The sequence below is a fragment of the Hyperoodon ampullatus genome, assembly GCF_949752795.1.
Source record: "Hyperoodon ampullatus genome assembly, chromosome: 9".
Lineage (NCBI taxonomy): Eukaryota > Metazoa > Chordata > Mammalia > Artiodactyla > Ziphiidae > Hyperoodon > Hyperoodon ampullatus.
In genome coordinates, this window is record NC_136922.1 from 68664191 (window position 1) to 68679055 (window position 14865).

Consider the following 14865-nt stretch of genomic DNA (forward strand, 5'->3'; position numbering starts at 1 on the left):
ACAACATTTTAAAGCAACTACACTCCAATAAAAATTAATTTTAAAAAGAAAAATATTCCATTTTCATGTATTCTTTTGATGCTCTGTAACGTAAGCCCTGCCCCCAACCATTGCCCCAGGATCTTTGGTCAAAGTGATTGCACATACTTGCCTTGTGTAGGGAGTTTTGTGGGAATCAAGGAAGAAGGGGTCATATTCCATGTTTGGTCTGTGTCAGGTGTAGAGAAGGGAGCATCAGCAAACCTGAGGACAGAATGATGAGAGGATTTGGCAGGTGCAGGAAGTCACAGCAAGCAACGCCTGGGAAAAACGTGGAAGTGTGGCAATTTCCCACTCACTAGGCAAGGGCCTTCATGAACTTTTTTCTTGCTTTTTATTATTTTTAAAAGATATTTCAACCTTTTATATTAAATGAAAAGTTTCAACATCCTGAAATGTTGAAAGAATAGCACTCTGACAACATCTGAGAAGTGTTTTGGTGCCTTTTAAAGGAAGGCAGCATGTGGCTGTGAAGAATAATGTTGGAAATAATGAATAAGGAGAAAGGCATAAACTACTTTGTAATTTTATGTTTGTTTCCTTTTGGGTGTAAGTGCTCATGGAATAAATAGGTATCATTTCAATGGGCGGGATGCTTTCTTTACCACGCTGCTCTCTGTCTCCCTGTGGCCTTCCCAGGAGGATGGAATCTCCTCTGTGCCAATTAAGGAATTAAGGAAGACAAAGGTGCTGCATTTCTAGAGTCCTGCAGAGCAGGTCTGCTAGCCATCAACCTGGGTTCTGCTGGAGCAGTACAAGGACAATTTATCAAGAAACTGGTAGTTTGAATGCCATCTAAGCAGGCGCATCTCCCAGAGAAAACACTGAGGACCCTGTAACGTGCCTTTCAAGCCCACAGCTCACCTCAGAACACCCAGGCCTCTGGTTATTGTTACACTGGACATGGCTGGCACCCAGGCACAGTTGCTGAGCTGAGGCACATGAAAGAAAATCAATGGGACTTTTTCTATCCAGCATCATTTCATCCTTCAGATTGGGTCTAACATAAACACATAATCTGGTCGGGCCGGCAAGTTCTTAATCAGGTACTGGAAGTAACAGGAGCCGCTTACAAGACAGCCATGCTGGGTTTGCTCCCTTTGGATTTTGTGTTAATCATTGAAATGTGATGTTCCCATTTTCCAGGAGAAACCTCCAGAGGATATTAAGGTTAGCTGCAAATAAAGTTACAGACCCATCATCTTTAAATTCAATGTAACTGATATTTATTCGAAGCCAGTTCTGTGCCCTGCATTGTGCTGGGTCTGTAGAGAGATGCTCAGATGGCTGAAGATAACCTCAGACATGAGACAGGTGACAGAAGTCCAGGGAGAGTGACAAGAATTGGGAAGGGAATTGGGAAGCCCTCCTACAGCAGGTGGGATGGTAGGAGCAGGGACACAAAGAACACAAAGGACTTTGGTGGGTGGGAAAGGAGCGTCCAGAGGGAGACAGCCAACAACATGAAATGCTGCAGACTAGAGCTGTTCCTGGAAGTGGAAAGTAAGATCAGATCAATAGTCGAGCTGTTGGGTGGGAGGCTGTGAAAGCCTTTCTGGGAGTTTGGGTGTTTTCATCATGTCATGGGAAACCATTAAAACTGCCTCTGCTTTTTGAAATCAGCATGAACTGAGTTTATGTGGAGGGCTGACTTTTGGAAATGGGGATTTTGTTGTATGCTTACACTTTAGCAGAAAATGTAGAGCTTTGAGGTCAGAGAGACTTGGGTTCAAATCTGAAACTGAACATTCAAAGAGACATGAAATAACCCTGAGGACTGGGCTGTCCCTCCCTCCCTCCTCCCCTCCCTTCTCTGCTAACAGACTTAACTTTCTGAGTTGTGTTTTTCTGCAGCTTGGTCAGATAATAGTTACCCCATGTGAAGTCATCAAGTGTCTAACATGAACTCACTTAACTGGGAGCCCAGTCAATCATTCCCAGATACAGTGTTTACCTTGACCGTGTGTATTTGTCAAAAGGCCAATTTTTCACTCTTCTCATTCAGTTCCTTCCCTGGGTTTCAGTTATCCTGGATGGACTCAAGCACCTCTTGCTTTATCAATCTTTTCCTAATGATTCTAATTAATAGTACACACTTGATGTAAGGGTTATGTGTGTGTGTGTGTGTGTGTGTGTGTGTGTGTACATGGGATGCAAAGGGAGTTTGTGAGCAATGGTGGAGCGAGACAGAGTTGTCCAGGCAACACTGTGCATGCTGCCGAGCACTACCACATTGCCTGGCCATTGCCACAGTGGATTTAATTCTGGTGCTTGTTCCAGGCCCTTCTTTGCTGCAGATACTCTCTAAACCAAACATTCTAAATAAAGCCTTGGTAGGTGGGCAGCCACCTGGATGAAATTTCTCATTTCAAATCTGAAAATAAGGGACTTCCCTGGTGGTGCAGTGATTAAGAATCTGCCTGCCAATTCAGGGGACACAGGTTCGAGCCCTGCTCCGGAAAGATGCCACATGCTGCAGAGCAACTAAGCCCATGCACCACAACTACTGAGCCCGTGCATCTAGAGCCCGTGCTCCGCAACAAGAGAAGCCACCACAATGAGAAGCCCGTGCACTGCAACGAAGAGTAGCCCCCGCTCGCTGCAGCTAGAAATAGCCCACGCGCAGCAACAAAGGACCCAACGCAGTCAAAAATAAATAAATAATTTTATTTTTATTTATTTGTTTATTTTTGCAGTACACGGGCCTCTCACTGTTGTGGCCTCTCCCATTGCGGAGCACAGGCTCCGGACGTGCAGGCTCAGCGGCCATGGCTCACAGGCCTAGCCGCTTCACGGCATGTGGGATCTTCCCGGACCGGGGCACGAACCTGCATCCCTTGCATCGGCAGGCGGACTCTCAACCACTGCGCCACCAGGGAAGCCCCAAATAAATTTATTTTTTTAAACATTTAAAAATTTAAAAATCTGAAAATAAGATGCATTGCAGTATCAACCGCAGAAGCAGAAGACTTTCTAACTGAATTTTAAAATTCTGGCCAGGTCAGGTCTATCAAGTTTTTTGCCTCAAGCATTTGGCAGGGAAAATGTTTCAGTGTGAGCACAGGCAGGGCAGGCATTTCACAGATTTACCGGGGACCACAGTGTAGAGGTTTGGAAGGTGTGGACTGTCTCACCCCAGAGAAACTCCTGTGACCATGCTCCTTGTCTTCAGGGCACTCACCTTGGCTTGTAATTATACACTCATCAGTGTGATTTCATCTTCCTCCGAGACCGTGAGCTCCGAGAGAACAGAGACGCTGTCTAGCAGAGTGCCTGGCACACAGAAGACTTTCCATCATGGGAAGGAAGAAAATGGATATTCGCTCACTATGTATATATTTATGAGTTCGTGCCAACTGAATGCTAAGTAGACAACAAATACATCATTATCAAATGTAGCTGGGGAAGAACATTAATGTTTGTGTAATTTGGATTTGTAAATGTTATATCAAGCCCTAATTAGCTTTTCTCCTCCAAATTGATATTCTAAATAAAAATCCCTTTATATGGATTTTGAGTTTGTTTGCCCTGTTGCTCCAGTAACAATCTTGCATGCAATTAAGATACGCACATACAGTAAAAGAACAGGGCTGTGGATTTTAATATTTTTCAAGACATTAAGCAGAGGCAGCTGCCCTTTTAAACAACAAAATATTTAATTATTGGCAAACATCTGTTTTCTCAACTGTAGCTCAGTTAACGGTTTTTTGTAGAAGGAAATGAAATATGAAGGTAAGCGTGAATTGACCAAGAATCACTCAGAAACCAAGAAAACTAAATGTAGGGAACAAAGGGTATGATTCAGGCAAGAAAAATTTCTCAAATCCATTGCATGCATGCTGAACTAGAAATGGAATAATGACATGAATAAAGCTTCATTGATGAAACATGAGAGTTATTGAAACAGATGGAAAAGGCAGGGTATGAGATCAAATACAATTCACTTGTGCTGAAAAACAATTTTAGTGGCACTGTTTCATACCACGGTTAATATAAAATAAGTCATTATTTGAAAAGAAGAAGGATAGCTCACCTTATTACATCACATCAATAATGCATTTTCTAGGAGCTCATCATGGTCCTTTTCATAAAGGCCAAATAACACAGAGAAATCATCTTTTATGTCTGCTTCTGCCTTCCTGCCTAGAAGGGTGCATTTCATTATTCTGTTTTGGTTCAACCTATCAAAATTCTCAAGGGGCTTCAATGCAGATGAATCCAGGCACTCTATGTAGATATCTAAAATAATTCATGACGAAAAGAAAAAAGTAAAATAACCTGTTTCTATTTCCACTCTCAACCTCATCATAGCAAAGTGCTTTTTGTTTTAATTATCTCATTTCTTCACTTAGTTTTGACTTTATAGAAATGGCCACAGACTGTGAGTGCACTTTTATTCTGTAATTTTTATCACTTACTACACACCAGGGGCTGCTGAGTGTGATCCAAATTCCTAAATTTTTGGTCTCCTTAGCTGGAAAGGGGTGCATAACACCTGCTGCATAAATCTCAGTTAGTATTCAATGAGATAAAGTAAATGAGATGTCCACAGCAGGATCTGATACACAGAGGCTGATTCCATTTGTTCTCTTACTCATTCATTACCTCCTTTGACAACAATAATTGTTGATCACTCATTACATGCTTCCCTACAGGAATGTAGAATCCAGTGTGTGAGAAAGACAAGCAAACAGAAAATGGTGTGCGATTAATGCAATGATGTAGGCATGCACAGGGCACCTGACCCACCAAGCTGGGTGATGAAGGTGAGGGGGTGTGAGGGTTCCAGTAGAAGGAGCTGTGAGAAGTCAGGAAGGGGCATGTGGGCAGGAGCAAAGGCCCAGAGGGGGAGGGGGAGCTTTGCTATTTTTAGAGAACTGAAAGTAGTTCTGGCCAGCCTTGGACGGTGGTAGAACAGATAGTAAGAGAGATGTCTCATGGCAAGTAAAGGCCAGATCATGAAGAAACTTACATACCTTCTAATGAACTTTGGACTCTATTACGAGAGCAACAGAGAGCATCTCAGTGTTATTTTTTAAAAAATAGTATTTGTTTCCTCAGATTGCAGTTTACTTGTTCATTAAAGGGAAACACAGAAAAGTTTATAAATGAAAACATAAATGGAAAGCCTCCACAGTCCTCTGATCCTGGGATAACCATCATTGATATTTTGGTGTAACATTATTCACGATACATTTTATTGCTTTTTGATGTTGTTATAAATGTTGCATATTAATTATAAAAGGAAATTACAGATAATTGAAACATAAATTCAAAGATTCATTTGAATCTTCTCTGCGTGTCAATCTTGTTCTTAGTCTCTGTTTGTCAATCTCTTTAATGTTTCTTACCCTGTATGTTCTTTTTAATATATCAGGAGAGTATTTCCATATCACAAAATTTCATGTAAAGTATAATTAACAATGAGAGAATAAACTATTTTTGTATAACAAAATTATTTAACCAATTTCCTGTTGTGAACATTTATGCTTCTCCAAATTTTTACTCTAAATAACAATATCATGACAAAAATTTCATAGCTAAGCCTTTCACAGATCCCTAAAAATTTTTACAGAAGAAACATTAGCAATGGCATTTAAGGTATTTAATATATTATATACTGTTTATAATATATTGTGTATTATACACTGTTATATTGCCCACTGAAAAACAGTTCGAGTTTTTCTCCTAGTAGACGTATATGTCTGTACCCCAGTCACTGATGTCATCAGGTTTTTTAATAGTTGACAGTTTTATAGGTAAGACATGGTAACTCATTATTGTCAATTAGCATTCCTTTGCTTAATAATGAAGTTAAGCATATTTTCATGTATCAGATGGTTAAATTTCTCTTCTCTTCCAAACTGTGTTAATGAACCTTTGCCGTTTATTGTATTAATTGTTCTCTAATTAAATCTTACATTAAGGAGATTTACCCTTTGTAGTATATATTGAAAAGATTTTTGTTAGTAAATAGTTTTTTGTTGAATTATGTTCATGGATATTTTGTTGCTTGGAAGCTATAGCAAAAAGGTTTTCAACATTTCAATAACTGAATTCATCAATCTTTTCCTTTATGCTCCTTTACACTTGTGGCATTGGGCTTAGAAAAGCATCCTCCCCACTGCGTGACTGCATGAGTATTACCCATGATTTATCCTGGCAATTACATTTTTTATCCACGTGGAATTTATATTTATGTAGTAAGTGAGGGAGAACTCTAATTTAGTTTTCTTCCCCCGCACCCCTGCCGTGCCATGCTTAGCCAGCATCGCTCTATGTGTTGATCAATCCAACCTTTCATCCTTCATTTAAAATGCCACTCATGGCTGACTCATTACTAATCATAACCATTTCTCATTGTTTTTTAGACAAATAGAACCCAATTGTTGGGAGCAACAGGCACATATTTCCTTGCAGCTGACTGTGTGTGCCAGAGAGCAGAACAGCTCACATCTTATGAAGTGGTGGTCTCACGTTAAGTGTCATTTCACCTTTTTCCTTCCTTGTTCCTGAAATATGAGGTGGATGCTGTTAGTCAGTGAGGTAACCATCTTCCCAACCTGAGGCAAATCCACCTGCTGAGGATGGTGGGACAGGAGGTCAGAGAACTCTAACCCCAGGTGATTTTCTGGAATAATCATGCTAGCTCTAGACGTCTTGCTTGTGAGAAACCGAAACTCCTCTTTAGCGAATTCTGCATAACTGGATTTCTGTTTCATGTAGCCAAATTTATATTAACTGATAAATCACTTTCATAATAAATGTATTTTTATACACACTAGAGGGTGTTTCAAGGCCTTCTAATACGTGTCGTTGATTTGTATACCCTACATTATTCTGATAGCACAGTGTGTTAAATAATGTGGCTTTACATATAGGATTCCAAGTCTTCCCCACTCTATCCCTGATTGTTTTTCTTCAAAAAGTAACTTTTTTCTTTTCCTTTGTTTTGTTTTCTTAATGGTGAACATTGCTCTTCACACAGATGGCTGCAGAGACTCTAAACTATAATCCAGGCATACACAAGCATACAACCCAGACCAATTAGCCAGATCTAAAGTAACCTGATTTCTCACCACAACTGCCCTGTAAACATTACAACTTTCTTTCCTCCAAAATGACCCTAATCACACATGAAAACAGTTACTGTGGGGGAACCAGGAATCTGGCTTTGTAGCCAAAAGTAAAATGAAAGCAGGAAATTCTGTGCCTCCTACTGGATTGCTCTGCTCTTCTCATTCTTGCTTTCTGTGTCCTCTTTTTCAGCCTATCCACGTTTGTTCTCAGTAGGTTTGAATAGGCCATCTGAAACTTCTTTGGAGCTCACCACAGTGCTGATCTGCTTTCTCCCAACAGGAGTCTTAACAGATACTTGTCCCAGGGCCCAAAGTCCTCCATAGAACCTCTCCTTGGGGTGGATTTTGTTTGACCATCACATCATACTCTTTCAGGGAGATGCACTAGCTGCCCAATAACCAGCAATTCTGGTCGGGTCAGGTCAGCTCCGTAAGTCAGCTCCGTAAGGAACCATCCTGGCCCTGCTGGCTCCCCCTCATCAGCCTACTTGCTTTCCTTGTACTGCATTTCTTTAGATAACTTGATATTTGCTTTGTCAGAGTCATGTTGTCTCTCTAGCTATCCAAGTCTTCATTTATGTCTCTCATTGGAGTTGAAGCATTTTGTTCAAGTCCAGGATACTTCTTTTACTTTTTTCTATTTACTTCCTATATTTTGTGGTTATGGAAAATAGGAAAATTTTTCCATTCCTAATAGTTTATTTTTTATTAATATACTTTTGAGCTTTTCTTTGCTAACTGATTACCTTATTGAACATTCTTATGATTTCAACTTTTACTGGTTGGCTCTTTTGAGTTCTTTTCCTGATAACCAGTCATTGTAAACTAACACTATATTTTTCCCTCCCTGTATTTGTGTCTGTTATTTCTTTTCTTTCATCAGTACCCCAGTGGGAATATATAAGCATTCTTACGTAAGTGTGCTGAGTCTTTTTTTCTTTTTCTGACTTTAGCAAAAATGCCTCTAATCCATCATTGTGAAATTTTATGTTGGCTCTTAGTTTTTTTTTTTTTTTTGCGGTACGCGGGCCTCTCACTGTTGTGGCCTCTCCCGTTGCGGAGCACAGGCTCCGGACAGGCAGGCTCAGCGGCCATGGCTCACGGGCCCAGCCGCTCCATGGCATGTGGGATCCTCCCGGACCGGGGCACAAACCCGTGTCCCCTGCATCGGCAGGCGGACTCTCAACCACTGCGCCACCAGGGAAGCCCTGGCTCTTAGTTTTGAAGTACACTCCCGTCTGGTTTTCCAAAGTGTTTTAGCAAAATGAATTTTGTCATTCCCCGTTCTACCATCTATCAAAATGATCACCTGCTTTTCCTTGCTTTCATCTATTGACATTGCTGAATATTTCTCAAACTGAGTTATAAAGCACATCATGTCTGGCATTAAAAAAAGATTTTATAATCAACTAAATTTGGAAAGACTGAACACAATTCCTCCTTCTTGTATATGAACAAATTAAAGGCACTGAGAAGACTTGAAGCCAGGAAATTTTTTTGACTTTTTTCAATTCAGCTTTTTCATGAAAAAGTTAGATTTTCTATCTTATTTAGGGTTTGTGCATTAACATTTATACATGAAGATGCAATACGTTTTGTTTTTACCCTCTGTGTGTTATTTCTATTAGGGTTAGGAATCAGGATTATGTTAGCTTTTTAATATTAATAAGGAAACTTTATAAGCTCAAAAAGAATCTAAACAGCAAGGACATACTTTTTAGGATCTGAACAAACTTGCCTGAGAAATGGCTCCCCAGGGGCAGCAGCTTTTGTGCTTTGGCAGCTTCATCTTTTTCTTTCATGAATATTGCTGAATTCAGGTTTATTTCCTTTTCTTCTTTTAATTTGGTTTCTTATTTTTCCTAAAAGGTCATCAGTATCAATGAAATTTTCAGAGTTTCAGCATGTAATTATACATAACATTCCCTAGAACTTAAAACAAAAAATACCCCTTTGTATTTTTAGTTATATTCTCTTTCTAATTCCATATGTTTCATATTCATATTTTCTTTATTTTTATATTGATTTGATTTTCAGAGATTTGTTTTGATGACTGGTATATTCAAAGAATCAATATGTATTTATTTCTTGCAAAATTTTCATTTTCTAATTAGTTAATTTCTGCTTTTATCTTCATTAATTCTTCTCACCTGCTTTTTTAATGGCTATTTATCATTGCTTTTCTAACTTCTTCTTTAGAGTATTAGGCTATATATTTTCATTCTTATTTAATGGTAAGTACATTTAAGGCTATACATCTTTCTCTTAATACAGGTGTAGCTATGCCTTGCTGGATGGCAGGGCATAAGCCTTTCCACGAGTCTGGTCATGCTTGGAGGACCTTTAAGCTCAGGTGGGAAAACAACAGCAGTAGCGATCTTAGGAAGGCTCACTGCATTTTGGAAACAGCAGAGATTCTCTTCCATGCCCCCTCTCTCCATGCACAGCTGGGTAATTAATTGTTCAGTTTCTGAATTCAGACTGCCCAGGCTGGCATTTCAGTTTTGACACCTAATAGCAGAATAAGCTACTGAAGGTGCAGGAGGACAGTGCAGCTCACGGGCTTACACATGGTTCATCCCCTCTCCAAATTTGCTGTACTGCCCTTTACTCTGATGAAGCCACCACTGTTTGGAGGCAGAGCAACCTGCAAGGTGGTCTCCTCCCAGAGTCCAGGCAGGAAGTGGGAGGAAAGCCCTTCTGCTCTTGGCTTTCCCTAGCCTACTCTGGGACTTTAGACCAGAAGAGGAGATCGGGATCCAAGTGCCTCACTACTTTCCTATCCTTCAGTCACTTTCTTCTGTCTATTTTAGGGACCAGAGTACATTTTTTTTTCACATTCTCATCTTCCACTGAGGCTTCTTTACATCAGGCCTCTCCCTTCTCAAACCAAGCCTTTCGTTGGCCAAGATACAGGGAGACACAATGATTCACAGTTAGAAAAAAACAAATCAGAAAATGTTTTTAAAACACTGTACCCATTACACAGACACCGAGTACCATTTCTCTGAAAAATACTTATGTATATTATTTCTTGAATTCAGAGATATCAATGACAAATTCATCACCAATAAAAAAATCCTATTAAATAAACTAAAAAACTGATTTACCAATTAACAATGGCATACCTTTAAATACAAACCACTATCTTTAGTTTCTCAATCAAAGTTTAGGTCTATGATTTTTTTCTCATTAAAAGTCAAAGGTTTTTCTGAAAAATTTTGGCTATGAGCAATCGATTATATACTATACCATGAAAATAATATTTTTTTTACAACCCAGGTGACTGAACTTGAATAATTTAGAAGATTTAGGTTTAACAATAAAATATAAGTCTTATCAAATAACATTAGGGTTTTTATCTGCATTTCCTATTCTATTAAAGGGGTTGTTTTGCTTTTTTTTCCTTAACTGAATTATGTCTAACGGTTAGTTAAATAGCTTCTATTGAAAGTCAGTCAGTAACTTCTGACAAATAGAAGTTCATTTCCTGACTGGCCTCTGTGCATAAACAGGTCACTTCCACATATTTGAGCATTGGCATTGAAATGTGTCATATATTTAGAGATACCCAGCAATGACCAAAATAAAGGCAGAAATTAATTAATAAAGAATATCATGACTCCAAAAGTTTGGTTGTTGAAAGACTACTAATATTGATAAACTTTGGCAAGACTGATAAAGACAAAGAAAAAAGAAGACAGAAATTACTAACATTAGGAAGGATAAAGGAACATCAATACAAGACCTATAGGTATTGAAAGGTGATAAGAAAAAACAATGAACAAGTTTACACCAAAAAATTTAACAACTTAGATGAAATGGAAAACTTCCTTGAAAAAACCTCCACAATTTACATAAAATAGTATAAAATTAAATAGAAAAAGTGAATAGTCTCATCTCTATTAGAGAAACTGAATTCATAATTAAATGCTTTCTTTCAGAGAAATGTCTAGGCTATTGTGGCTTCAGTGATGAATTCTAACAAACATTTAAAGAAGAAATAAAACTAATATTACCCAAGTGCTTTCAATAAACTTAAGATGAGGAAATATATCAAAACTTGTTTTATGAGGCCAACATAACATATTGCCTTTGATGATAAGACAAACATATTAAAATATATTATAAGAAAGGAAAATTACAAACTTATAGTATCATTAACTTAGATAGAAAATTCTTAACAAAATATTGGGATATAAAATCCAGAAATATATAAAAAAGATAATACATTATAATCAACTGAGTTTTATTCCAGCAATGCAAGGTTAGTTTAACTTTTGAAAATCAGTCAATGTAATTCATTATCTTAACAGAATAAAGGAATAAAACCATATGATCATTTCTATAAATACAGAAAAATATTAAATATCTATTTATGATAATACCTCTCAGCAAATTAGAAATAAAGGGAAGTTTTTTTTTTTTTTTTGCTGTACGCGGGCCTCTCACTGCCGCGGCCGGGAAGTTTTTTTTAACCTGATCAAGGACACCTGCAAAAAAAACTACAGCTAATATACTTAATGGTAAAAGACTTCTTTTCTCCCTAAGTTTAGAAATAAGGCAAAATTTCCCACTCTCATCACTTCTATTTAATATTGTACTGGAAGTCCTAGCTAATGCAATAAAGCATGAAGATGAAATAAAAAGTATACGGAGGAAAGGAATAATAAAAAGCTATTTTTGTTCATAGATGACATGATTATATATGCAGAAAATTCTAAACGAATCCACAAGAACAACTGAAATTAAAAAGGGAATATAACAAGCTCACAGGATAGAAGTCAAGATGCAAAGTTAATTTTATTTACATACACTAGCAACAGCCAATTAAAAAATCAAATTTAAAAGCCAACACCATTTAAAATAGAGTCAAAAATTCGATATACTTACAAATGACATGTACGACTTCTATGCTGAAAACAATAAAATATTGCAGAGAGAAATTAAACAGACCATACCATGGATATATATCTATCCTTATGCCAATAGCATACTTTATTAGTATAATTTTATAATAAGATTTAAAATCATATACTTGTAATCTTCTATTTTCTTCTTTTTCAAAATTATTTTAGCTATTCTAGGTCCTTTGTATTTCATTATAAACATTAAAATCAACTTACTAATTTCTACCAAAATGTCGCTGGAATTTTGAAAGGGATGACATTGACTCTATTAATCACTTTGGGAAAGATTCACTTCTTAATTGAGTTTCTCAATACATTAATATTGTATTTCTTTGCAGTTACTTAGTTTTTCTTTAATTTCCCTCTGCATTATCTTGCAGTTTTCAGTTAAGGGGGTCCATTTTCGTTTTGTTTCATTTTATGTTGTAACTCTTTAACAATGAGATGATCATCTCTCAGAATCCTTCACATATTTACCTGTTTCAATTCCTCTGGATATAACCAATCTCCTGTCACTACTGCCACACCTCCTCCTCCATGCAGATGCCTTTCTACAACATGTTACTTGGCCTCTGACACCCTGTGCTGGGGTTCCCCCCAGTGTGGACATCCTCCTCTCCCTGCTTGGGCTTCAACACTGCGTGCCAAGCCAACCTTGTGTGCGTATGACCTCATTCTGCTTTGGCCCTGATGTTTCATACTTTGATTCCCAAACATGTAAATGTCCGCCTTCCTTTGTTGAGTTCTCACGCCTAACACTGGGTCCTCCTAACCCACACACACACACACACACTCACACATTCACACACACACACACACACCCCCTTCAGGCACAACCCAAACTCTGATATCCTATTTAAGGCCTTTCCTCTTTGAGCCTTCTCACTCTACTCAGGCACTACCACTCTGTGTCACATGGGGACACTCTACTAAATAGCTTTGAAAGTGTATTATTCCAAAAATGGAGGGAAAGGAAGGGAAGAGGAAGAAAGAGGAAGAGCAAGGTGGAGTTTTTAATAAATGATATTGGCATAACTAGATACCCAGTTGGAAAGAGACAAATCAATCTATCCCTCTACCGTGTACTAGAATAAATTCAAATTTATTAGAAATTTAAATGTGAAAAATTATATAAATACTAAAAGAAAACATGGACAAATTCCTCTATGGATTAGGAGTGTGGAATACTTTCCTCTTACGACTCAAATTCCAGAAACAACTTTTACATGATAAGGCAAGTAAAAAGACAAATGGCTGACTTGGAAAAATACTTCAACTTATATCACCACATGCATAAAGGACTTCTAGACATAGAGAAGAAAAATTTCAACAAATCTTTAGAAAAAAATAAAAGTAATGCAAATGGTCCTGAAGTGTGAGAAAAGATGATCAACCTCACTCAGAATATGAGATATGTAAATTAAAATTTCACTGAGATATCATTTCTCACATACCAGATTGGCAAAAATCCAAAAGTATGACAGCATGCATTGTCAGCAAGGCTGAGAGAAAGGAAAAACTCTCATTCACTATTGGTGATATTTAGCAAAATTACATATGCATTTACCCTTTAACTCAGCCATCTCATTTTTAATAATCTATCCAGAAAATACAATAGTAAAAATATGAAAAGATACATGTTCTAGACTATTTATTGCAGCACTGTTTCTGATAAGTAAAAGCCTAGAGACCAGACAAATGTAGACTAGTAGAGGAATAAGCCCTAGTAGGTCAGGACACTGGAGGACCATGCTGCATAAAGAAGATGCAAAAGCTCTCCATATATCACTATAAAGGGATCTCTAGGATTTTTTATTTAATGAAAAAAGCACTCTGGAGACAAGCTTGCAAACTATGCTAACTTCTACCTAAGAAAGGAGAGGATACAAATAGATACCTACATTTGCTTATATTTAAAAACCAGTAGAAGGATAAACCTAAGAATAGTTATCTCTAGGGGGAGGGAGAAAATAGATTGGAAGGGGTACAGACGGAAGCTAGACTTCTTTGCATGTATCTTATTTAGTAGATTTGATTTGGAATCATGTATATTCTTCACATTATTATTAACAAAATTAAGTCTAAGTAATAAAAGGCAAAATGACACAAATGAAACTAACTCTGTATTGAGTTGGTGGTTTTATCAGTGAGAGAAAAATTATTTCATTGATTGTAAAACACAGTAATTAGACAGGATATCCTTTGTGGAATAGATCCTATGGACAAAAAGAACAACAAAATTCAGCTGTTTTTAGTAAGCATAGTGTTAATGTTATTGAGATTTTTTTCCTAAACCAATGTGTGTATAATAGGGGTAGGTATGCATGCACACATATGTGTGTGTGTATATATATATGGATAAAGCAAATAAGTAATTATGTTAATGCTGTTGAGTCAATATTTTCAGCATAAGAGGAAAGAGATACAAATATAAAATCAAAGAAATTGTGTAAAAACCCATAGGCCTAAATTTGAATTGGAAATACGAACTTTATAAAAACCTGATGAGTTTTCTCTTCAAAAGTTACATATTTTCTAAGTTTGTCCACTGAAAAGAACTAGAAAAAATTACTAACCCAGAGCAAAGATCATCCCAAGCATCCAGACTGTAGTCCCTGAACACTCATTTCCATAAAAGGAACAAGAGCTCTTTGAAGAGATAGCTGATTCCAGGTCTGTGGCAGCAAATGTACAAAATTAGCCTGAAATCTCAATATTGAAAGTAAGGAGATTATTGAAAATCACTGGAGCCATATCAAAAGGACTGAAGAGGCAACTTGAATTGGCTTCTACTTGTCTCAAAAATGGGTAATTGAAACATCAATAGGGATAATAAC